General features: G+C 45.8%; 1 protein-coding gene across 2 annotated transcripts in view; it reads left to right on the top strand.

Annotated features, from left to right (window-relative positions):
* The window catches only part of CTBP2 (C-terminal binding protein 2), a 138,822-nt gene that overhangs the window by 50,407 nt on the left and 61,795 nt on the right, over positions 1 to 26,620 (top strand). The window contains exon 1 of one of the 2 annotated variants that reach the window (XM_027705728.1): positions 17,725 to 17,747. The exons of the other annotated variant lie outside the window; for it this stretch is intronic. The gene's annotated coding sequence lies outside the window, so the exon portion shown is untranslated. Of the gene's footprint in view, positions 1 to 17,724; positions 17,748 to 26,620 lie in introns of those variants that run through there. 2 annotated transcript variants of the gene reach the window in all.

Here is a 26,620-nt window from a genome sequence, read left to right on the forward strand (position 1 = left end):
AGGACCTTTTTAATGTTTTAGCTGTAAACCCAGTGTCTGTGTGCTGGAGCTCTGGATTATCCTGTTGGCCTTGGTGGAGCACATCTGTGTGTGCTGCAGAGCCAGCCTGTAGCCGTGCAGGAAGTAGCCAGGGATAAACTGCCCCTGTCATCGTGTGCCAGCGAGGGTGGCAGCTCCTGACGGCTGGTTCTGCACATGGCTGCTCCAGATAGGCTTTGGATCAAAGTTCCTGCCAAAGCCTGAGAGATGCCCGTGTTTTTCCTGGATGAATGATGAGAATCTGGGCACTGGGTTCTGATAACAGCAAAACTGCACAAGGAGTGCTCTGCTTGGTTGTCGTATGGGCAGCACAATGAGGTTCCCCTTGGAAGGTGTTTTCCAAGCCTGACTTTGCACTCTGGTGCCACTGGAGATCTTGGAAGCGCAGAATGGTTTGTGTTGGAAGGGACCTAAAAGCTCATCTCGTTCCACCCCCTGCCATGGGCAGGGACACCTTCCACTAGCCCAGGTTGCTCCAAGTCCCGTCCAACCTGGCCTTGGACACTTCCAGGGATGGGGCAGCCAGAACTGGCACGGAGGCAGCTACAAGGGAAAGGGTATCCTGTTTTAAATACCTCCTGTGGGGACTGCAGTGGTGGTGGGATTCAGCTGTGTGCCCGTGGAAGGGGACAGCAGTAAAGTTGGGGGCACTTGTGCTCCCACCGTGTGTTTTGCGGCAGCTGCTGCCGCTGGAAGGAACATCTCCCAGAGCTGGCAGCCAGCACGGAAGAAAGCAAATAAAGAAAAGCCATCCCCACTCTTCAAGTTGCGGTATTTTGACTTAGTTAAAATATTTATCTAAGAAATCTAATGGGGAAATGTAAAAATGTAAGTTTGTTAGTGTTCCAAAGAATAGGATGAAAAGACAAAAGGCCTGGGAGAAAATACCACAGTGTTTTCATTCTTTTAATGATATCTGATGGTTTTTTTAAGTGCTTGGGGATGAAGGGCTTATTGTATTGGTCTGATTACAGAGTACTCACAGAGCCCAAGTGTAACTGTTACGGGCAGGGCTCATTTTTGACGTCCCGGATTCTTGAGCTCTGGAAGCGTAATACCAGCTATTCCCCATCCTATTTATTGCATCCAGCTTTTTAAGTAATGGGCCAAGTAATGATTGCAGATGCTATAATCAACATTTTTTTGTTAATGATTTAGAGCTCTATTTGCACAATAATTAGTTCTGCAGAGCTCCACAGCACAATACAAGAGGAATACTCTCCTGACTTTTGAAAGCCACGAGTAAATTGAAACTACAGAGCCTGGAGGGTGCAAGGCAGTCCAAGGGCGAGGCTGGGAGCTTCAGTCTTATGATTATTGTAGCCTGATTGGTGTCAAATGAGCTTGGTTGTTGGCCGTGGACTGTACTGGATGCTTGGAAGAACCTACTTGGTTCCTGATGGCAGCACTAAGTGGGTTGTAGCTGATTGCTGGTTTTGGATGGGCTCTGTTGCTGCTGCAGCTCCTGGTTACTCCAGGCAGGACTGGTGAAGTCCCTGGCTATGTTTTCCCTTTTGTCTGTTTGGATTTTCAGCTGATGAGCAGAAAGGTCTTGATTCATGCTTGGCACACCAGGCTCTGATCTCAGCAGCAGATGCCAGATGCTGCCGGAGTACAGAGAAATAATGCAAGTAACCCCAAATGTGTGAGTCAGCAGTAGGTGTGATGGGGGAGCCTCCTCTGCTTTGTTGTCTTTCTCTGGCATTTCTTACTCCATCCACGCTGCCTTCAGCTTTAGTTTCAGCTTCTCATTTCTCCTTCTGTTTTCTTCCTCCAGTTTCATTCCCTTTTGTCTTTCTTTTCTGCCTTTTGCCATCTTCTTACTGCCCACTCGTGTGACGTGACCATGTAGTGGGGGTGTGATGTTCCCCACAGTGCTTAGGAGAACTTGAATCTTCTGATAACAAAACCCCTGTTTCCATTCCCCTAGAATTCCCTGGCATGCCCAGTACCATTAGTGCCATCTCGGCAGTGGACATCTCATTTATTGAAATCTGGATTGTTTCTTTCTTCCTTCCTTCTCTAAGCAGGATTCTTTGTGCTGGTGTCATTGCAGAGGTGTTAACTGCAGTCAGTACCTCTTGGATAAGCACTGAATTGCTTTATTTCTTCATTGTGAATCACTAATTTTATTTCCTCCTAACGCTGCCTAGAGTTTCTCTAGTTCTGGAGGTCACTGGAGCTTTGTAACTGCAGCCAAAAGTGTTTTAAATAGTCATTGTGCAGCACAGCGATGCCATCAATCTCCCGTGCCATTATTACATCTAGAAAGTTGGATTTGATATCCATTTTCATATTTAAAGCAAAATTACTGGCAGGCTGCCATATCCTGTGAGGCACTTGTTCATAAAGGTTTATGTGAGTGTGACTTGTACCTATTGGTTTGGGACATTTTTCAACAAATCAAGAACTGCTGGCAGCCAGGTGGGTTCTGAAGAGGGTCTTTTCTCCTCAACTGGTCTTATTTTATTCTTTTATTGCCAAGCCTGTCTGTAGGATAGCTCTGATAATGATTAGATCTTTTTGATTGAAGTCTCATCAGCATCAAACACTAGCTTGTCTAGAAATACTTTACTCTGTGCTTTATGTTTATATGTGAAAAAAAAGGAAGAAAAAAATCAGAAAATAATGGTGGAATGTAAGTCTGGGGCATATTGAATTAATTTCCTGTTCCACTTCTGCATCAAGCTAACCAGACAAATAACCAATTTGTTAAGGGCTCTGCTACTTCCTTCAATCACTTGCTCACAATACACTTTTTGCATTTTATTTCCTGGTTTTTCCATTTCAATTCCTTACATCCCCTGCAGGTCTCTCTGTTTTGGTGCCAACAGCAACATACCCAGTGAGGGAGGGCAGGGTGTGATCCTGCACCTCCCAGCAGCCCCATCCGCCCTCTGTGATGCAGGTTTTCTGCGAGGACTGGGAGCTCTCTGGTGCACATCCCTTTGGGGATCCAAACTAAGGATCTCCCTGGTGCTGTCTCTTTATTGCTTGGCCTTGTCTTATGAGTGTTGGCAGGAATTATGGGAATTATGGCTGTTTAAAGTGGGCTCCCAGTTTATTGGGCTGTTTCTGAGAGCACTGAAACGGGAATATCACGGAATCATAGAATCGTTTGGGTTGGAAGGGACCTTAAAGCTCATCTCATTCCATCCACCTGCCATGGGCAGGGACACATTCCACTAGCCCAGGTTGCTCCAAGCCCCATCCAACCTGGCCTTGGACACTTCCAGGGATCCAGGGGCAGCCCCAGCTTCTCTGGGCAACCTGTGCCAGGGCCTCACCACCCTCACAGGGAAGAATTTCCTCCCAACATCACATGTCAGTGGTCTGCACTGGGAGCAGGATTAAGCAATCCTAACACAGAGTTTGCATTATTTTCCTCTCCTGCCACACGATGGATTCCTTTGGAGACTGGTATAGCGCCAGGTAACAAAGGATGATTTGGCTTTTTGCTCTGTTCAGTGTATTTTGTGGGTTTATATTTGTATTTAGGAAATTGATTCTGGATACTCTGCCAGGGACGTCGTTCCAGAGAAATTGAGGCAAGAGGGAGAAAAAAACCAAACAGTATTGAGGGTTTCTGGGTAAACTGCCTTAAGTGCCAAATGGTTCCTTGCAGAGACACAATCCTGTAGGAGAATCTGTAAGAAAAATAAAGATGTGTAATCTGAGAACTCTTGAGCAGAAGTTGCAGAGGGCTCCAGTGTTCTCTGATGGAGAGGGGAGGAAGTACAGCCAGGCAGTTGCAGCATTGTAGAGCATAATAAATATTTTATTACCGCAGACTATCATTTAATTTCTAAACAGCGCGGGACAGATCCTGCTCTCAGATGGTGTCCACATTTGTCACTCCATGGATATCCCACAAGTTCATTTCCATGGTTGAGGATGGTATTTGGGTCACACACTGCAAAGTCTGCACATAAAATATTCAAGACCCACGTAAGGAAACTCCAGGCTGGCACCGTCACGGTGCATTTTAGGGCAGCAGTTGTTGAGGATCTAATGGTATTTTGGGTTTGATCTAAAAACACTTTGGCCTAAGGCTGGAATTTGATAAATAAGATGAATTAGACCATTTCAGTGCTGGTGACACAGTTTTGATATATTCTTTTGAAATACACTGCAGCCTTGGCTGTCCAAAGAGGAGTGGATAGAAAGTGCTGGTTTGTAGGGTGAGCTCAATAGGTACAGTGGGTTAAAGAATCTCTGCTGTTTTAAAGAAACATTCAAGTGTTGTAGGTATTCCCAGGTTCTGAGTTTCTGCAGGTGTTTGCTGTGCAACGTGCCTACATTTCTGAGCAACCTGGTCTAGTGGGTGGTGTCCCTGCCCATGGCAGGGGAGTTGGAACCAGATGATCTTTAAGGTCCCTTCCAACCCAAACCATTCTGCCATTCTATGATTTCTTCTGGAAACTAAAATCAAGCAAATTCCAAACAAAGGTCAGTGAGGACGGACAGTCAGGAACAAGCCCCAGAGTGGATGGTACAGAATTCAGCAAAAGCAGTTTAATAACAGATTTTTTTGGGGAGGGGGGGATAACTTGGGCAACTTCTTACCATTTGAGTTTCTTTTTTGTGTTCAATGCGATGCAAGGAACCCTGAAAGCCAGTGAGAAACTGAGGAAAGAACATGTGTGAAAAGCAGCAGCAGAAATCTCCACGTAATTGTGAGCTTTCAGACCAGCTCCCACAGTAACTTTCACTTTCTGGTTTCCCTGCTGTCATACAGTAATAATTTTAAATTTGTCATGCTGGAGGGAGATGCCAATATCAAACTGAGAATTAAGTAAACGGTTTTGATTGGAATTGAAAAGGAAGTGTTCACTGCTTTAAGCTAAGTTTTAATTTAACCTAATTACACAATAACGTAATCAGTGTTTAGTTAAATCCTGAAAGGTAAAAATTCAGCAGTAAGGCAGGAGACAGATCCTCACCCAGCACATGTGTGGGCTTTGTGGGTTGGCAGGGAGATGTGAAATTCCTGGTTTTACAGGTTTACATTCGAGTGACTTTCCATGTCCCTTCATGTGCTTTTCCCTCTGGGACTTTTCCGGAGCTGTGTTTAATACAGAACTGCTTGGACACCCGTGAGTTATGGGATAATAATTCCGTGTCAGATACTGGGAGAATGAAGCTTATTTTACAAGAATACCCTTTGATGGAAGTAGGGCCCCTAATTCAAACTTGAGTGCGTTTTAAGAGACATATACATGCACACAATAAAATCCACGGAGAACAATTTGCATGGAAAAGCCAGGAAACAGCTGGGCTTGCAGACAGCTGAGATTTTAGGGGTGGTTTTCTGGAGGAACAGGGGTAGAGTCAAGCAAAAGAATTTTAAATATAGGCCATTTTTGAGAATTTTTTATAATGTCACATAAGTTGAAATAATTTTTAAAAACACAGCTGTGTGCTGGCTCCTGAGACCAGATAGCTTTACCTTTACATTAATATTGAGGTTATTGTTCTTTGTTATTATCAGCCAGCAGTAATGGTAACAGACATTTACTTGTCTGGGTCATATATGTACGCATTTGCTCTTACTTTAAATTCTTTCCCATAGATACAATACAGTACAATCAATGCCAACAAAATTATTTTGAAAGCAGATTAGATTAAATATCTCATCCCTTACTGAGCTTCCCATTGGCATGTGAGACGATCCTTAGAGAATTAAGATTTGTTTCAGGGACAGAAATGCTCACATGAGATTGCACAGCCTCTTGCTGGTCATTTTTGCTTTAAATATTTGATGGAAGTGCCTGGCCAGGCTAAATTCAGTGGGTCTCTGTACTTGTGGAGGTTGATGACTAACACTAGAGAGGGGGAAAAAAGAGTCTGAGAAGTGTTTTTCTGTACAAACCTTAAGTGGTTTTATTCCAGATTGTCTTGCTGGTGACTTAGGGATTTCCTAGGAGGATGTCACAGAATCACAGAATGGTTTGGGTTGGAAGGGACCTTAAAGACAATCCATTTCCACCCCCTGCCATGGGCAGGGACACCTTCCACTAGACCAGGTTGCAGGTCGGGGAAGTGCTGGGAATATGCAGCTGTGTGTGAGCTGAACCATTTCCAAACCCCTGCTGACTGGGTTCTGCATCGGGAGCATCTCAGATTTGGCTTTGCTGATTTTATGTGGAAGTGTGATATCATTCAGTGCTAATTTAAGCCAAATCCTTGCCCTCACAGAGCCAGGAGGATGCTTTCCACTAGCATGTTTTGAAATGGGTGACAAGGGTGGTGTGGGCAGCCTTGGATCAGAGTATGGGACTCGCACCCTGTGCTGCTCCCAGAAATGAGGTGCAGTGAGGGCAGAACAACCTCGTGCCCTCTTTTTACCCCATCTCCTGAACACCTTGAAACATCATTCCCATCATTTAGAGGCCTAACCGTGGATGTACCTGCACACATGCACATGATGGTGAAACAGTGATAACACTGATGGGTTCAGCTGATGGCACTTGGAAATGAGCCTTTCTTCCCTGGATTTTAGTTGAACTGGCTGGTGCCCATCCCATGCCCCTCTCTGCAGTGATGGAGCCAGGTCTGGCCATGCACAGCAGGTGTCTGTGGGACTTGGACCTGAAAGTCTTGGAGGCAGGATCCTACCTTTTACACTGTGTGAAAGCAGGTCAGTGCAGATTTGTGCCTAATAAATGTAAAGTCTCAGCCTCCCCCTGCTCTACCTGTGACCAATCCATGGTTTTTATAGTCAAGGGTAAGTCCTGAGACTGGAAAACTGTTCAACTCCCAGAACACTGTGATTCCAGAAGGTTTAGGATGATAATTTTGTATATTCAGGTATATTCAGGTGATTTGGTATCCTTGCCACTTCATGTACCTATTGTAGCAAATAATTTAATGGAAACTAGAAGTGAAGTGTAGGAGCCTCCCATTGTTACTGCTTTTGTTGGTTTTATTTAAACCAGGAGTCCCTCTTTTTACAGATTTATTGCCCCAGCCCAGCTTAAAAGGGAAGGGGGATGACACAGTCAACAGTGATTTATTTCTTTAATGCATTTTAAATAAGTAGACCCCCCAAGAATGAAGCAGTGGTGCATAATTACATTACACTGGTCACAAAACTTGAGCTGTTCCTGCTGCAGGCTGATTATTTAACACCTGGTGAGCCTGAGTGCCCCGCTAGGCTTGGGAGCTGGGGCTTGTTTTACATCTGTTCTCTGGTAGCAGTTTCTCTCTCAGTTTCTGAAATGTTTTTACCGTGCCCTGGACTTCTGCACCGGGGGTTCCTGTAGCTCTGCTGCCTCTTCTCTCTCCTTACCCTCCCTCTCCTGTACCCTACGTGCACTTCCTCCAGAGGAGAGGCTGCGTGGAGAGGCACAGAGCTCCTTTCCAGATTGCAGTCTCCTAAATTAAAGCAGGCAAAATCGATTTGAATATTACATTTGCCTACAAGGACCTCCTGCTAATTTCTGTGTTTTTCACAATTGCGTTTTCCTGTTTTTGTTTAGTTTTTTTTTCATCTTTATCACTTCCCTGCTGCTGACTAAAGGAGCTACACAACAGGGGAAAGTGTGACTAACTCACTGCCTGCACAGGGGAAAGAGTGAGGCTGCTTCTACACATGCTGGTGATAAATGCACAGAGTAAACAGAATGGAAAAGTGGAGAAAAACAGCTTTTTTTTTTTTCTACAATCTCTTTTTTGTTTTTTAATAGCAATGTTAGTCATTTCTTCCAGCAAGTATAGGTTAAAACAATTTCCATCATGAGATTTCTCTCAGGAGAAGCAGTATCAGCTGAAAATCTGTACTTCCTTCAGAAATTGTTTTTAACATCTCTTGTCGTAGAAAAGTCCAAAAAATGTTTTTCGTCTTTTTTCTGAGTGTCTCCTTTGGTTTGACAGCAAGTCATAGAGAATGCAATTTTTCTCTTTCTCCCACGTGTCCAGGTCCTGTGTCAGCTTGGCAGCTATTTCCTATATCAGCTGGGAGGGAAAGCATTTAATCAACGAGAAAAGGGCAGGAGGATTCACCCAGGCATAGGTCTGAAAGTGCTTTTAACTTTGGTTGAAATGGAGTAGATTCCAGATGACATTGTCCCTTTAATTAGGTGATATGGTGCCGCTGATTTAAAGCCTGCTGAAATCAGTGGAAATATGCCATGGACTGCAAAGGGCTCTGGAGCAGCTCCAGTCTCCTTTTGTGGTATAGAAATGATTCTTCAGCAATTTAAGAACTTGGAGGGGCTGAATCAGAAGCCAACAAGTGACCTCTCATGTATTAGGTCGAGAAATGCAGGTTTGAACTCAGCCCTCCTGACTCGGGTCCGAAGGAACAGCCACGTTTTCCCTTCACGAAGTGTTACAGCAGAACTGCTTTCCTATTTTTCCTCCAAGTATCCCAGCATGGCTTTGGAAAGAGAAGGGAAATCTATTCTGTGTGTAAATAAAGTATTGTGATGTTTGTTTAATGTCTTTGTTTGCTTTGAAAGTTCGTCCGGTACTAATGAATTTACAAAACCTACATTATCCATAAAACTGTCGCTGCTGCAGGATTCTGTAATAACTCAGATAACGTATTTAAACCACGAGTGAGTTTGCTCTATCCTTGAGTTGATAAATTGTGTAGCTTCATTTGCTAGGAATCAGCAATTTTATGTGGCAATTAATTTTAACGGCAATAGGGAGCCGAAGGACTGAATTTTTATCCTTGGTTTTCTGCACATCTATGGGAACATCCTCGTGTTTACAGTTCAGGTTGCAGCCCTGGGACACAGTGTGTGTGCAGAGGTGGAATGTAGCTTTCCAGGCATTATGGCTGTGCTGATCTAGCTCACAATCCAACCCTCCAGTTAAACCTTTTTAGGAGTTTCTCCTCTTTTAAAATGTATGTCAGAAAGATGGCAGATGGCAAAAACCATCCATCCCCAAAATCTGTGTTGTTTTACCCCCTCTGCTGCATGAACTTGCTGGTTGCCTTTTTTATTGTGTAAGTCACCACCATCAAGGTGATGCCAAAATCATGAACGTGGAGTCAGAGAGCAGGAGATCAAGTTTTTCTGAGGTGATTCCGGTTGTTTGTTTTCCCTTTTCTGATCTCTGATATCCAGCCTAGAAACACCCCGTTTGTCCTGTTGGCTGCAGAGCTGTAATTGTGTAGGGTCTGATCTGGGAACCAAAAATGCCTTAATTCCAATCTTGGCTCCTGCTACCAGGTTTACATAATGGAGCAGGACATTTGACTTGATAATTTATGTCTGTGACACTGACTGCACCCTCAGCAGTGTGCAAAAAGCACTGGAGTTCCCCTAAAGCTTAAATTTGTCTTGTAGCAACAAAAAATGCTGAGGGAGTAATTTGAAGGGGATTTATTTATGATGCTGTTAAGTAACATCCACATTTTGGATTTTGCTGTTTGGGATGAAGCTGGGGGCATTGCTGGGCAAAACCCCACAGCCATCATTGAACCAATGGGGTAAAAAAGGATTTTATCATAGAATCATGCAACGATTTGGGATGGAAGGGACCTTAAAGATTATTTCATTCCAACGCCCGGCACGGGCAGGACGTTCCACAAGACCAGGTTGTTCCAAGCACCATCCAACCTGGCCTTGGACTTTTTTTTGAGGCATTCTCCTTGTCATTGCTGTGGCAGCACAGGGGTCTGTAAGGTAATCCCAGGACCACAAAGGTGCCTGTAGATCCTGAGCCTTGTATTTAGGGTGTTGGTTTCCCATCCATGACTGTGGAGCCACTGGTGGCTCTGTGGGCACCACTGGTTTGTGCCTGTAGGTGGGTCTGTGTTTCTACATCATTTGTGTTACAACTGTGTCAGTTCCCAAAGTGGAGTGATGGCTCCAAAATGAGGTTCGGGGAAGTTATGAGCAAGGTCGTGAGCCTGACGGAAATTTCATTTTGTTCCATATTTATTCTGCTGTTTGGGGTTGCACGGAGCTACTGGTCTGTAAAATGAGGTCGCAGCCGGGAAAGAAAGTTTGGGAGCTGCTGCTTCAGAGTTTGGGTTGAAATTAATTATTTGTATACCTTAGAGGGTTGCATTGGGTTTTAAACAAGGCAGCTGAGTTAGAAAAGCTGTGGGAATTCATTGTGAAACACTTTGTGTGAAGGCCGGCACTTGAACCTTTGCGCTCCCGTGGTGCGCTACCAACCAGAAATTTCAAATTGGCTGCTGAAAGTTGGCTGTGTAGTCACCCAGATATTTCATCATGTTATTTCAAAAGTCCCAGTGGCTCCAGCTGCTCCAGGGCCACGCAGGAGTTCACTGTAGTCGCAGCTGGAAAAGTTGGTGTGGTGTAGTTTGTGTGGCTTGTGTTATACACTCAGGTGTTTAGACAGCAGAAATGCGGATGCAGAAAGGAAGGTTGGCCAGGCTAAAATTGGTTTGGGAAGGAAAAAATCTAACCTATGTGGAATTGGATGTGGAAAATGTGATACTGAAGGTGCCAGCTTTGTGTCTTCAAAGGAAAATAATCTCTTAATTTTTCTAAGATTAAAATGCCTATAAAGTAATACCCTTTAAAAAGCCAAGTTCACCTCAAACACCAATTCAAAATGCCAGTAATTTGCAATTTGCAGAAAGAAATCTGTATTTTCATGCACAAAGCCTGAAAACAAAAATCTGATAGAACAGCAGAACCAGGTGCTTGCATGTGCTTTTCAAGGGGGATTTCTCTGTAGGGCCTCCTTCCCTGATAGTTCCCTCATCACCCATTGCCTCTTCTTTCTAATATAAACTCTCTGATCTCCCTACCATCCTGCTGCTCTCCTGGTTTGGTGTTGCACACAGGATTATTTTCAAGGTGAATGTTTATATGCAGGCCATGTGCATGAGAATGAGTCATTTATGTATTCTTTTGAGTCGTGAAGTGCTGACTCTGGACGTATATTTGTTTTTCTACTTGTTGCTTCCTTCTGCAAAAATCCCGAACAAATATTTAAAGGTGTTCCTGCTCAGGCTGGAATTGCTGATTAGTTTTCAAATTGCTGTGCTTTGGGGATATTTGGTGGGAGGAGCAGGTACATCCCTCCCTCACAACCCGTGCCCTGGGGATGCCACGTGGAGAGCTGCAGTTCCTCCAGTTGCAAACTCAGCATTCGAAGGAGAAATTTCTCTTCGTCTCATTTTTATGGTTTGACTTGTGACTTTATTGTTGCATGTTCTGAGTTCCAAGGAGGAAAATAAATAGCAGGAAAGGAAAGGAAAGTAGGGTTTCCGTATGCTTCCTGCATCTTGGGGAGCCGTGCTCCGTGTTAGCTGCTGATAAGGAGGTTGTAAACCCACAGGTTTTAAAACCTGGCACATGGTTAAGCACCAGGGAAAATAGATGCCTTTTCTGTCTCTAAAGCAGGAATTCCCTGGCAAAGCCTGTGCCACGGGAGCACCTCTGCTATGGAGACAAGCTGGGAGAGCTGGGATTGTTCAGCCTGGGTGAGGAGAAAGCTCTGAGGAGACTGTGGAACCCCCTTCCAGTAGCTTGAGGGTCTGCAAGAGAGCTGGAAAGGAACATTGGAGAAGGGCACAGAGTGACAGGACAGTGAGGAATGAGTTCAGACTGACAGGGCAGGATAAGATTCGATATTAGGAAGAAATTCTTCCCTGTGAGGGTGGGGAGGCCTTGGCACAAGTTTGCCCAGAGAAGCTGTGGCTACTCCGTCTCTGGAAGTGTCCAAGGCCAGGTTGGATGGGACTTGGAGCAACCTGGTTTGGTGGAAGGTGTTCCTGGTCATGTCAGGGAGTTGGAATGAGAAGAGTTTCCCTTCCAACCCAGACCATTCTGTGATTAGGCTGTAGATCTCTGTGTGCATATGAAATGCTGCTGGCCAGGCTTTGATTAAAACCGCTTCGTCCCTCTCTCACGTCAGTCTACAAAACATGTTTTGATTAGGAAAGACTTATGACCATCCTGTGCTCTCTGAGATGCACCTTCCTGAACCCCAGGAAGGGCAGCATTCCTAGTTCAGTCCTTACTCAGGGAGGGAATGATCCATGGGTATGTCTGATGCTGGTGCAGAGCCAGGACCGAGTTGCCAGCACGAATCACTCTCAAAGCCCTGCCTGGCCATTCCAGAGATGGCTTATCCCATCACAGAGTCCATCAACCTGCAAGACACGGTGTCACACATGGTGGCCATCTCTCTATTTGCTTGGTTCTCTGTGCTTTGAAATGCTGAAGTTTCCTTATTGCTCCCGCTCGCTCTCCCTCTCCCTCCCCTTCATTCCCCATTTTCACAGCCTACTCTTGTGAGCTTTGCATTTTTAGGGAGCTGAAGAAATCCGCCTCCCGGGTTCCTTAGGTGGTACCATGCAGATGTTTACGTTCAGAAGTCACAGAGCTCCTGCACGCCGGCAGTAGGTCCCCGCTCACGACGATATTCCATAAACCCCATCCTGTGTGACCATTCTTCCCTGCTGGCACCGGAGATGGTGTGTACGAGTGTTGGCAGACACGGCCCCGGCGCTGCTGCGGGTGCCCCAGAGCAGTGATTGTATTTGCCTGCTCCTTAGCAACTTGGTGGCTGCTTCAATTACAAAGCACTCGGAAAAACGCTCTCCATCTGGTTTTCCAACCCCAGATGCGACCACCCCAAAGAGTGATCTAATTCTTCTCTATATAGACTTGAAAACTTCTCACCAGTTGGTGGTGCGGGAAATCAAATAAGAGTCCTTAGGAGCAATAAGATCCACATGCTGGCCTAATTGCACATGGAGCTAGACTGCTGCTCCTGCTCCAGTATATTTACAGTGCTGCTCTCAAAGGCGTATTGTTAGGCGAGGGGAAAACCCACAAATCTTAATTTGAGTAATAATTTAATGTGGCCCAATAATTAGCTATTCATGATAGGGGCCCCTTCGTGTCTGGTGTGGTGTGTGAGGAGAAGGCAGGCAGGGCTCGGGGGCAGGCTTGGTCTGTAGACCAGGGGATGTGAAAAGGGATAGTATCTCGTCCTGCTTTTCCGTACAGTCATTTTAGTCTATGTTAGATCATCTGAGAGTGTTATTCTGTTGGGTTTTTTTAAATTAAGACCAAAAAGATAGTGCTGCTTTCTACCTCTGCAGACTAAATCAGGAGGACAAGGCAGATCGTGGTAGGATGAGGGGCAATAGCTTCAAACTAACAGAGAGCAGGATTATATTGATGTTAGGAAGAAATTCTTCCCTGTGAGGGTGGGGAGGCCCTGGCACAGGTTACCCAGAGAAACTGTGGCTGCCCCATCCCTAGAAGTGTCCAAGGCCAGGTTGGATGGGGCTTGGAGCAACCTGGTCTAGTGGAAGGCGTCCCTGCCCATGGCAGAGGGGTGGAACAAGATGAGCTTTAAGGTCCCTTCCAGCTCAAACCACTCTGTGATTCTGTGATTGTGGGGAAGAAGAGGCAGAGCCTGAACTGGGAAGTTACAGAGCAATGGGAAAATGTCACACAGCCTTGACAGAAAGCTAGAGTGTAAAATTTCCTCCCTCCTCTGTTCTGCAGAAGATGTCATCCTGTAATTTCTTGGTTGTGAATTTTTTTTTGGCATAGGGCTTGGGATCAGAGCCTTATCATTTCAAGCTTGTCCTTAGGTGTCAGTGGCTCCTCCTGCCTGGCCAACACTGTGCTTTCCTACACGTGAAGAGCCAGTGAGGGAAAGTTTGAAACCGGTTTCCTACACACTTAAAACTTCAGTCTGAGTTTTAACGAGGGGGTGCCAGCCTTAAATATTCCCTCTGTGTATTGGAGCGAGCCTTGATTCACGCCGGGGGCTGTTTTCCATCAGGGTTTCCTGTGGGAGCCCCGTGCGGCGCACAGGAAGCGTGGCCAGGCCCGTGGCCATCGCCCTCCATGGCCCATTCCGGCGGACAGTGGGAAGCAGTGCCAGCCCGTGGCAGAGGGTAGGAGAGCCCCCGGGCAGCCGTGGAGGTGAGCCTGGCTGCCCCTGGCAGGAAAAACAAAAAAAATTACAGAAAGGCGCGACCCCTTGGGACCCGTGTTTTGTCAACAAACGGAGCCGGCGCTATTTTGAGCCGCTCTGTACCTAACACTTCCTGTTTTTCAGAAGAAACTTCTTGTTTTTTCGCTTTTATGTTGACAGATTTATTTTAACGGCTTGTTCCCGAGCCGGCGCGAAGGACTTTTCCCTCCCCGAAGCGTGCGGGGTGGTGGCCCACGAGGAGGGAGGGAGGGAGGGGAGGGAGGCCCCCCGGGGTCTGCTAAGGGGAGGACCATCCTGATCCTCCTCCCAAGGGTTGCTTGGAGGGTTTCCCGGGTGCACCAGGGGGGCATGAAGGTGGGCAGTCAGTGGGGCGGCTGCCACGGGGACGCTGCTGACCTGAGCCTTGTGTGGTTCTCTTTCGAGGAGCGGTGGCCCAACCAGTAAGGACAGAGTAAATAGTGTTCATTTCCTGCTGACCTTTTAACACCAACAGATGTTTTCTCTTACAAGTACCATAGGCCACCTCAGTCCCTGACCTCATCAAGTGGGCTGCTGCCGTTTTCATACTCGGCACTCTATAAAACTGCTTTTTTAACCGGTTTTGCTGAGACCTGCCTGCAGAAGTGGGTCTCCTGCCTTGGTCGGGACCCGTGTGCCTTTAATGTTTCTGACTTTTTTTTCTCTGGATGGACCAACCACTTCCTCCTCATTTTTGTCCTCTGTGGAGGATGGCAGATGTTTCCTCTGATGGGCTCTATCAGGCAGCCGGGGGAAGTGAGTTTCCCTTTATAATATTTTCCCTGGCAATCCTCACACAGGTTGAACCTGCAACCCCACAGCTGGAGCAGTAAGTCCATCACCCTTGCCCCTGTTTGTGGTGCTTCTAATTTGCTTTGGGCCAAGGGACCTGCAAGTCTGACCATGACTTGCGCGTCCAAGAATATCAGAGATGCCAAGTGCATCCAGGAGACAACTAAAGGTGGTTTCTGTGCTGGGTCTCCTGGGCAGAGCCTGTGTTCTTCTGGCAGTCCTGCCTGGAGACCATGGGAACAAGCTCTGCACTGTGGGGATGGAGCTGACTGGTGTGTGTGTGTGCCATCAATTTGCTGGAGACCTTTCACTGTTGGTGAAAGGTCTTTTTGCAAAGTTGACATGGCAGTAGTGTCTCATCTGATGTCATCAGGCAGGGTGAGATGTCTCCATGTCTGGGATGAAAAAAGCCCCACTGTGGTGCTTGTGGGTCAGTTTATTCGCTGTGCTGTGCTTGTGTTCCTGGGTTAGTGGCATCCAGTTCATAGGGTAAATCCTAGAATCCCAGAAGGGTTTAGGTTGCAAGAGACATTAAAGACCATCTAGTCCAAACCTCCTACCTTGGGCAGGGACACTTTCCACTAGCCCAGGTTGCTCCAAGCCCTGTCCAACTTGGCCTTGGGCATTTCCAGGGATGGGGCAACCACAGCTTCTCTGGGCAACCTGTGCCAGGGCCTCACCACCCTCACAGGGAAGGATTTCTTCCTAATCCTTTTGGTCTGCTTTACCTTTCAGGTGGGGGACATTGGAGATATGAATAATCACCAGTATGATTTTCAGTTATTGCATTATGCCATCTGGAAAGGGATTTATGTTAATTTAAAGTTCATGGATTTACCTTTATAGGCTCTTTCTTAATACCACGCTGAACATAAATTGATAGAGATTCCCAGGTTGTCATTTGTTGGTTTTTTTGCCTTTCCCTAAAGAGATAATTTGTGTTTGTTCTTTTAGTACTCTCCATCTAATTTAGTGAAGGATATTCAGAAGTTTACTCCACGAGTTGTGATTTCTATCCAAGAGCAGCAATGTCTGTGCAGCACAAGGGGAAAAAAAACTCTTCCTGTGAGTCAGGTTACCCTCCTTTCCCTGTTCCATCAAAAAGAGAAGAATGCAAAACCTTAAAAATTCCTATTACCCAAACATTACCATTTTTATAGTTTCAAGTTTAGAGAAAATGACTCAGAGGCATTTTTAATAAAGGATTGCTCAAAATAGAGTGGAGTGTGATTCACATTAACGAATAAGGACACAAGAGAGGCAACAAAGAAGCCTTTAACCTGATCCCCACTGTTCCCCATGAGTATATTGCAAAGTGGATGGTTGAGATTCCCCTCGGGGGGCCTGGCAGTGGGGGAGCAGCGTGCAGGGATCCTGCCCATCTTGTATATTGGTTTTTATTGGTCAGCGTAATTAGGCACTGCCTAATTGCTGCAGGCAGCCCTGGAGATTAAACCTTTGAGCCTGAAGTGAAGGCAAACCTGCATTTGGGTGCCTTTGCAAACACACCTGCCTTTTACTCACCAGCACTGAGACCCAAGCGTGTGCCCAACACCACTCTGGGCAATTTGAAGGTCCCTGTTGCAAAAGAGATGTAACATCCGCAGCAGTGGGTGTGTATTCCCTGCTGCCTGCAGGGACTTGGAGCGAGAAGCCAGCTTCTCTGGCTCTACCTGAAAGCAAGGAGCGCTCACAAAAAGCTTGTAACACAACCCTTGTGAGAAGAATTGTTTAACAAATAGCCACATAATCTAGTTTGCCTTTTCCACGGTGTTTCAGTTTGTCCTGCGCTGGCAGTCAGCCTTTCCCAGGTTTAACCTTGCAGAGATTTTATCTTGCCAATCTGCAGAGGCGGCTGCTGGTTGTGGAAAGCATCCCTGACTTACCAAGTGGATTACTGGGCAAAATCAATTTTACTTGGTACATTCGTATGCTGAAAAGCAACATAATAGTGTCTGCTTTGCTTCCACACCAGTGAGGGGGAAGTGCCCCAACGTGTGTTGGAGACCCTACATGAGTCTGAGAGGTGACTGGGTGTTTTGGACCATTTCCATCACCAGTGTAATTCTGATGGCGTCGTTTTGGCTGACAGACCAGGACCTGCAGAAATGCCTTAGGTGTGCGTGCTGATGTTTATTTTGTGGATGTCTTTACTGAAGTGCTAAACATCCCCCATGAGCTATGAGAACAGAGACATTCCCCGTGCTCCTTGCAGCTTCTTTGGTTGATATATGGTGTTTTCCCTCCTTTTTGTCGAAGTGTCCTCTGTCCCAGAGTTAATGCAATTGCTATTCAGTGCCGTGCAAATACTCTTTTGTATTTGTATCTCTTTTCTATTTAATTATACTGTATAAATGTCCTCGGTAAATTTGATAAGTTGGGTGAAGGATATTGATTTTCGAGTCTCTCTTGTGCAGGGCTCCTTGTAGTAGTGGCAGCCGTGCACCAGGCCTGTTTCCCCGAGGAGGTTTTGAAGGTTCAGTGTTTAAGTAGCTATGGGATAACAAAGGAATTTCTTTCTCTACGCTCACGGTTGAGTTGTTGATTGCAGGGTTTAAGGCCAGAGAGAAAACATTAGTGTTGGGTGCTTTTTTTTAAAAAAAAAAAAAAAAAGCCTTAGACTCACATTGTAGACAAAAGCAGGTGTGAAGGGAAATCAAGATACAGAGTAGAGTCATTGTCTTCATTCCTGCAAATAAAGCTGCCAACTTTGGGATAAAATGAGAGAGAGTTCTCCCAGGGTTGGTTGACATCCTGGGGAGCAGTGGGGGGACCCTGGAAGTGCTCAAGGCCAGGTTGGACAGGGCTCGGAGCAACCTGGTCTAGTGGAAGGTGTCCCTGTGCATGGCAGGGGGTGGAACAAGATGGTGTTTAAGGTCCCTTTCAACCCAAACTGGTCTGTGATTCCATGATTCTGTGACTTGCAACTGGGCAGGCCCCCCCTCACCCCTCCATCACCCCGTGGCTGCTGACAGGGCAAGGAGGAGCAGGAGAGACCAGTGAGTGTGCGGGGAGGCGGAAAGGAGGGGAGGGAATTTGCAGGGTTAAAAGGGGAGGGCCAACGGTCTATTTTTAACCGCAGTTTTGAATGTGAAGTGTCACCGTTGTTAAAAAAAGCTCCTGGTAAATGGTGGGGAAGATGCAGGCGATAGTGGAAAGCCAGCTGCAGCTTTTTGAACTGCTCGCTGATGTTTGTGAGGAGGCTGTGAACACTTGGTTAGTGTTAATGTCTTAATTTTCCTCTTCTCAGCCTGAGGTCTCCTTGTACAAGTGACTTCCTTTAAACCGTGCTTAGCTCATAACCTCCTAAGATTATTTTTGTTTTTAAGAGGAAAAGAAGGGAGAAGTAGAGATATTTGTGCACTTTCCTATTGCGCTCGCTTCTTCGCAATGTCTTGGAACGTAAAATGTTTTCCTTTTTTTTTTTTTAATACTGAAAATTGGCCTCCGAATTTTTTTTTCCGGCTAATTTTCATGTATTTCTCATACAGGATTTTAGCCTTGATCTATAATGCAGGCCTGTGGCTGTTCTTGCTAAAAGTTTGGTCCCACCAGTGCTTTCATTATAAATCCTTATTTTCAGTAGCAAAATTGCTTCCTGCGAATGTCACCTTGTAGAGGTTTGGGTGGGTAAGGGGAGGGCAGCGTCCCCACACTGCACCTCACAGCCATCCACCCCCCTCTTCCCCAGGATTTGGGAAGTGTTTGCTGCTGGTTGCATGAAGGCAGGAGGCTGAAGCCTCTGCGGTCTGTCACGTCAGTGATCCGTGGGATAATGCATCCCGAAGCAGTGGCCGTTTCTTTCTATTGTGTCACCGATCTGCGCATTAAAGGGACCCCGAGTAGGTGTTGCTACAATAAACCATCGCGGCTCTATAGGAGCCGTCACAGTTCATTGCATCAATAATCTGTGTATTAAGGCGTCCCGAGCAGGCCTGGGCACACAATGGACCGTTATGGCTCCAGATGAGCCTGTATAAATTTAGGTCAATAACCTGAGTGTTGCTAAAGCCCCAAAATTGCCCTGCTACAGCGAGCTGGCAAGGAAGAAAGATGTGTAGATTATGCAAACCGGGTGCTTGCACAGGATTCTCTGACTAAAGGTTAGTGGTGGGAGAATTATTTTATCTTATTTATTACTCTTATCTAAACCTCTCTCCGCTCACTTGGCTCCATCCTTCCCTCTCCCTTCACTCTGTGTGAGCGATGCTGCAAGAGCAGCGAGGGAGAGCCAGGGATGGAGGGATGGGAGGAGCAGGGAGGAGGCAGCGTTTCGCGGCAGAGGTGTCCTGGAGCCACCCTGCATCCCGACGAGCTCTTTCCCACGGGACTTCATGGAAACAGCATTTCCATCCTGACTGTGCCTGTGCCTGACCCCATGGAGCTCAGTATTGTCTGTAGCATGGGGTTTTGCAGGCGGATCCCCCAGGGCTCCCCAGACCCTTGATTACTCCAAAAGCCACCCTCCATCCTCGTCGCCGACCCGTTTCTTGATCCAAGCCCTCCGTGGTCCTTGATGCCCCAACACCTGGCTGGACTCTTCTCCTCTCTGCCATTCTTAGCATCCTGCCCCTTCCTTCATTTCTCATTTCCCTCAGACAAGGCCCTTTTGTGGGTAGGTGGAGGGGAGAGGAATGCCTCCAGCACAGGCCGGAGAGCCCGGTTTGCATTGTGGGTGTACGCCTGAATGGAGACGTAGCCTTGAACTCTTGAACTCTCTTTTTTTTTTTGTCGAGTAAAGCTGCTGTGTGCTGAAAACAAACAGGACTCACTCCGATGGAAAGAGATTGTATAGTGGGAACAGGTCTCGGACCAAGAGAAACGGGGTTTTCCACGTTTCTATTCTGAGAGTTTCCATTTGAGATTTTGCCAGCAGTTGGACAGCAAAAGATGAATTAGCTGAGCTGTTAAAGGTATTACACGTGTTTCCCCCTTCAGAGACTTGTTAGAACATATTTTCTTCAGTGATAGTAATAAGTGTTACAAACAAAACAGAGTTTTCCGCTTTGAATATTCCTTTACACAGAGCATCATCTACATTAAAAAAAAAAGTATGTTAAGCAACATGAATAGCTTCAGGCTATTTTATTTCATGTTGCTAAATAAGTCAATGCAGATGAGGACTTTTTATGTAAGAGTGGCTTGTAAATATAAGCACTAAGATAAGGGCAAACTATAACTCCAGAGATTTCCTGGAGACAGAAGAGTATCACTGCCTCTTTTCACTATTCCCTGTCAAGGCAGCGGTCCCAGAACAGGCTCTGTGAGATTTGACTGGGAAAACATTGTGAGATATCTGTGATATGATGAGAAACGAGGAGTTTGTACTGTAGGCGGGGGTTCAGTGTGCTAGAGGGGGGCTGAGTCTCCTGGTTTGCTGGACCATGGTGCAACTGGGGCATGAGGGGCTTCCCCTCTGCTCTTCAGGTGAGCACCTGAATGGTGGAATCTCCTGCTGGGCTTAAAGTTTCTCCTCAGACCCTCAACTGGGACTGGTGTGATCTTTCCTGGGATGAGGAATTGGGCTAAGGCCACCCAGGTACCTCCCATGATACACAGCCATTGCCCTGCAGTAGTTTGGTCACTGTGGGACAGGGCCCAGGGAGAACATCCTTTATCACTGCTCATCCCTGGAGCCACTTGAGTGTTCATGTAAGATTTGATTGTCTGCTCCTGCTTATGCAAGAATTTAGGAATGATGGGTAGAATTCCAGGCTTGGAGACACTACATGTGAGTCTGTAGGTGGGCTGTGCTGGCGGAATGTGGGTGCCCTCAAGTTCTTGTCCCATCAAGCTGATGCAGCAGCACCTGGTTACAACTCGGGACGCTGTATTCCCTGAGTATTCCACGACTTGGCTTGTAAGGATGTGCTCATATAGTTGCTTCTTTTATTATTTCTTTTAGTTAGGAGCAGTACAGAACCAAGGGCTTAAGAGAGTCTCAAAGACAAGTGGTCTTGGTTGTACTGTTGGTCCTTTAGCTTGGGCACCCGAAGGAAAGCCTTGATACCCGGGGTGGTTTGGGTGGTCTTTGTATTGCTGCGCTTGCTGTTTTGAACTTTATGTTGAAGAGTTAATTCAGGAGTAACTTGTGAGTACTGTGGAAGTACATACTACATACAGTTGCTTAATAAATCCTGCAAGGCAGGAGTGCTGAGTGCTGCCAGCGCTGAAACCAGTGAGCTAAGTGGGATTGGGGGATCGTCAGCACAGAGTCATGGGAATGGGAGAAGCACAAGGCTTCACAGGGACACGGGGGGGATACGTGGAGGGAGGGGGTATGGAGGTTGGGAGGATGTGGCTCCTGGCCACATGAAGATTATGGTGTGTGGCTCGTACTCAGGAAGTTTGGCCACCCTGATTACAAACATACATATATTTGGAGATGTATAGCAAGATACTGTCTCTTTCCTAATTTGATTTGCATTTAGATGGAGAGAGGAAAACCGCTGAAGCAGGGGAGTGGGTGGCTTTGTGTGGTTTCCTGGCCAGCAGAAGCTGAAAACAGTTTAAAGTTCACATTTAGCAGTATTAGTAGGAACTAGAAGGAGATGTCTGAAGGTAAGTGGCCATGTCCTACCTCTTGGCACTGAGGAAGCTGGATTTGCCTTTGTTCAGCTCCGGAGATGGCTGAGCTCTCCCCTCTAGTTCCAGAGACAGGTAACGGTGTCATGGCACAATTTGCAGTTTTTCTCATTTAATCATTTTCAGAATTTAAAACGTAAAGTACTGTTTCTGAGAGTAAAAAGGGTGAAGTTTGCTGTGTTAGAGTTGGGGGGTGAAAAGCGAACTGAACAAAACCAAACCTTGGAAGCAACAATAGCTGTGCACCAAAGGGTTTATTTAACCAGGACTTTTTTCATAGCTATTTCATCTTATTTTCCTCTTGTCCTTGCTCTTGCTTGCTCATCTATATACAGCATATGGAAAGGTTGCAAAGTGGCAATTACTAAATGAGAGTCGACAGAAACTACTCTCCAGCAGCTCCAGATGGGGTTAGTGATGCTGTTCCCAAGCTCTGTGCCGGTGCTTCACTCCGCAGTATGAAATGCCCTCTAATGGACAAGTAACTGCATAACTCACCCAACAAACCGCAAATACTCATTTTTCTCAGGATTTCTAATCTGCTATGCTGATTTTGGTAGAGGAGCAACTAATGGCTTGAGTAGAGAACGGCTTTTGGTTATCCAGACATGCAGACGGCGCAGGTTCACCTTACTCTGCGTTAACCTTTGCGATTAGTGCACATGAAAAATGAGTAATTTAAGGAATTCTGGTAAAACGTAGAGCGAGATTTTATTTTCCAGTATGGCAGGGACTGTAAGCTTATTTATGTGTCATTTCCTGTTGTTTCATTTGAAAAGTTAAGGGTAGTTTTTCAGTCAGTTATGTGTATGGCAATATCAGTGTGCATGTTATCAGCGTCAGATACTTTAAAAAACAAGATAAGAGAGGCTGAAGGAGGCCCGTGATTAATTAGCAAATGGATTAGGCACTCTCAAAGCTAAGTGGATAATTTGGGTTGAGCTCCTGGTTATTGTTCTGCCCACCACCAACCCCTGAAGGCTGTCGGTGCAGGGTGAGCAGAGCATTGGCCTGCTTCATTTCTGATGCCAGAAAGAGAGATGACAGTTATTTTCTTTAAAGCAATTTTCTTGCTGCCTGTTTGGGTTGTTTGTTTGTATTTTAGCTTTAGGAATGAAAGGAATGCCAGTTCTGGTATTTCCTAGTTCTGCTTGAAAACTCACAGAGGATCTGTGGAGGGCTGATACTGCCTGACAAGGGAGCATGTCTGGATCTACTTTTCTCAAAGTCAAGAGAAAATCACTAAGGTTGGAAATTAAAATTGCTAAAAAAAGCTGAAAAGAAAAGAGGTATCTCACTCCTCCCTTTTTTTTGTGCCGTGGCTGTTGTGGCTTCGTAAATATTTTCATTTCAGTGCATCTTCATAACATCTGTCTGGCTGCTGAGAACCCAATCTGGAGAGCAATTTGTAACCTGAAATACAATTCTTAAAGGAACTTTTTTTAAAAATTCACTTCCAAACAAAAACCTCTCTCGTGCTTTATGCATCATTAAGGTAGAGAGGAAGGAAAATGCTACAAAACCATATGTCTTCTTTCCCTTCAAAGGGCACCTATACTTAATTGTGATTCTTCTTTTCCTGAGTCAACAAGTAGCTTTGATGGAGTAGAACTGATGAGGGATCCGCGCCGTGACTTTCAAGGGCTGTAAGGAATGCAGGATCAGGCTCTCTGTGTCTTCTTTGAAGCCTCATTATTTTAGCACAGTCTGTATCTCGTTGCATAATGTTTTAAGATGTGGTCTGCATCATTATGTGCCGTGTTTAATTTAGCAGCAGATGTGCAGGCTCATATGCCGTTATGGTACATTTTGTTCACTCATATAATAGCAAGTTCCTCAAAATTGCTACCAGTTCTTCATCACAAGACTTGTTCAGGGTGTTATTCTCCTTTTCTGTACGGTGAGGAGCAGAAGATCTCTTTATGTGCCACCAGCAGGTGCTCACATGGGAGTGCTGACTCTCCACGAACACATTTAACCTGCTGTCTCACTGCTCTCTCTGCACCCAGGGACGGCACCAGGCAGGCAGTGGAGGGGCAAGGCTTTGGTTCTTAGGTTTCTGGGAAGAAAAAGAAGTGAGTCACCCAGACCAGTAACACTTATTGCTGCCCACAGCATCATCCAGGCATTCCCATGGAGAAGCCTTAATGCAAAACATCGCTGCACACTCCATGGCAGCAAAATCATTGTAATAACTTGTAAAAACATTAAAGCTAGTTAATAATGGTTTTGCAGCTAGAGTCCTACCCTCACTATTTTGAGGGTGCTGAGGGTCCTGGGAGAGGGATAAAGGCTGCTGGAAGACTGCTGTGGTTTAATGCCAGCCAGCACATCAGTCCCATGCAGTCACTCACTCCCTCCCTCCTGTGGGATCGGAGAGAGAATCGGAAGGGTAAGAGTGAGAAAACTCATGGGTTGAGATAAAGACAATTCAATAGGTAAAGCAAAAAAAGCAAAAAGTCTGCGTGCAAGGCAAAGCAAAATAAGGAATTCATTCCTGACTTGCCATGGGCAGGCAGGAGTTCAGCCATCCCCGGAAAAGCAGGGCTGTGTCATGCATAGCAGTGACTTTGGAAGACAAGCACCATCACTCCGAATATCCTTTCTCTTCCCCCAGCTCCACATGCTCAGCATGACACCATATGCTCTGGGATATCCCTGAGGTCAGCTGGGGTCAGCTGTCCTGGCTGTGTCCCTTTCCAGCTCCTTGTGCTTCCTTGCTGGTGGGGCAGTATGAGAAGCAGAGAAAGCCTTGGCTCTGTGTGCTCAGCAATAACAAAAACATCCCTGGATTATCAACCCTGTTTCCAGCACAAGCCCAAACCACTGCCCCACACCAGCTACCATGAAGAAAATTAACTCTATCGAGTGCCTGGCACCAAGATGTGATTTACAGGCAAGGTAGTTCTCCCAGAAATTGGGAAAAAACCTTTTTCCCCCCCCCCAGCATCCTATTTCCCATGGAATGGCTGAGCGTGTTTAATGGAGCGGGAGAAGTCTAAACCCTGGCCACACAGGAACTGTGTGATTCCTCTTCCCAAGTCTGGAGGTTTACATCCTTCAGGCATTATTAAAAAAAAAAATAAAAAAAATTATTTCGAGGTAATAAAATCTGTGGGGTTTTTATTAATTATTAAATTATTAAACATTTATCTATGTAAATGTTTAATCCATTTTTGGTTTGTGCTGGACTGTTTGGCTTAATCATGTCTTGACACTGAGTTTCCCATGTTGTTTGATTGTTCTTTAAAAGAAGACATCCAAAAAAAACATCTCCAGAAGGTTTGTGTTGTCTGTCTCTTCCCTTCCATGCGCTCCCCTCCTCCCCTACGTCGTGCCAGGGCTTTAGAGAGCATCACACTTAAAGATGTGCCGGCGGCACAGGGAGGAAGGATGACAGAGTGTTCCCAGAGTGTTCCTCCTGCATTGTGCCGTCTCCTTTGTCCGCTTCCCTCCCCTGTCATTATCTCTGTGTGTCTCCTGCTTGCTTTTTTCTCTGCCTTTCCTTTCTTATGCCGAACTCTGCTTCCCAGCCCCTCCTGCCCTCCCCACGGTGTCTGAAGCGATCAGCAGTGGCCCTCTAGCTCAGGGTAGTTAACACCCGGGGATGCTAATGCAGGGCTGGAACAGTTCACAGCTCTCAGGGCTGTTCTTGCGTTCAAATCTCAGTTCAAGTGTGACTGAGCTTTGGAAAACTGGACCTTAACACAGAGGAGGATGCAGGGAGAGCTGCCCGTGGCATCAGCAGATACCGACTTCCACAGTTCCACTTGGGCATCCTGCTCTGCTTCCAGCTGAGAGGACTGATATCCAACAGTAATCATGAGTATGAAACCTTCTCCAGAAACTTCTCCTTTCCCAAGAGCCTAGGGAATGTCCGACAGTACCATCAGAACATTTAGACTGGATTTGTTCAAGTAAGGAGCTGTGTATGTGATGTAAGGAAGGATGGTAATTTTCCATTGCTGTTTGGGAATGGGAGCTTTGGCAGTTTATGGAGCTGGGAGTTTTCTGTAGTAGTGAATCTCCATTTTCTTGAGGCCATCTTTCATAGAGGATAGAAAATGTAGACAGAAATTGTGAGAAACAGATTTCTGACTCCACTAAGGGTCTGGGAGTCTGTGAATTCTTGTTTTAATTCATAAAATCATAGAATGGTTTGGGTTGAAAGGGACCTTAAAGCTCATCCTGTTCCAACCCCCTGCCATGGGCAGGGACACCTCCCACTAGCCCAGGTTGCTCCAAGCTCTGTCCAACCTGGCCTTGGACACTTCCAGGGATGGGGCAGCCACAGCTTCTCTGGGCAACCTGTGCTCAACTTGCGTTCAAATTTTGTCTAACAGTGCATCTTATTTTGGAAAATCAACTTTATTTCTTTCCATTTTCCATCGAAAGGGGGAAAATCAGCCCTAACACAGCTCTCATTTTCTGGCTCATGGACTATGGTATTTAACGGGCAGTATTCACAAGCTATTTAATTGTGTTACATCAGGATTGGTTTCTTCCTAAAACATCGTATTTAAGTACATTCCTTCTTTAAATAAATAAATAACTGCTGGGCTATCATCGTGTCCGAGGGTTTTCAAGAAAATTTACATTTTGAAAGACACTGTTGGAGGCTAACACGGTCATGCAATTACTGTATGTAAATCACTTTTTTCCTAATCTTGCTGAAGATGAAGTACAATTTTTGTGCGTGTGCCTCTCCCTCTCAAATTTCCTTAGACAATGAGGTTTTCTTGTCATTTAATTGCTGACCATGATTTTTCTTCTGCCTAGCCTGATTGTATTTATTTTATTGTGGGGGACATTTAGCCCTGTGATTGTTTGGAGATTGGGTTGGCTGTAGAAATCACTGAGGACAGATTATAGTTGGGGGCGCAACTAATTGCGTCCTCCATCCCACAAGTGGAAGAACTGCTTTCTTAATTACAGCCTCACGAGGAAGCAGGAGAATATCTGCTTGTTTCTGTGCCCCTCACATCTGGTTTTCTCCATTTTATCCATCCCTGCCAAATCCTGCTCGGCAGCTCCTGCCACATTTTTAATAAGTCTTCCGAGTTGGGCTTTTATTGCTGGTTGATGTCATGGACACCTGTCAGACAAAGATGGAGCAGTTAACATCATTAGGAAGCAGTTCATTCATGGCCATTACATTAAGCTGTGTGAGACTCTAATATGGCCAGTAATTTCTCTGATTGTTATTAGTTTCTTTTGTGGGAAGTTTTCCTCCAGGGAGTAATGCAGGGAATTGAGATGGCAGGGGAAAAAAAAACTTTAATGGATG

Source organism: Neopelma chrysocephalum, unplaced genomic scaffold, assembly GCF_003984885.1.
Source record: "Neopelma chrysocephalum unplaced genomic scaffold, ASM398488v2 Primary Assembly neopelma1_347, whole genome shotgun sequence".
Lineage (NCBI taxonomy): Eukaryota > Metazoa > Chordata > Aves > Passeriformes > Pipridae > Neopelma > Neopelma chrysocephalum.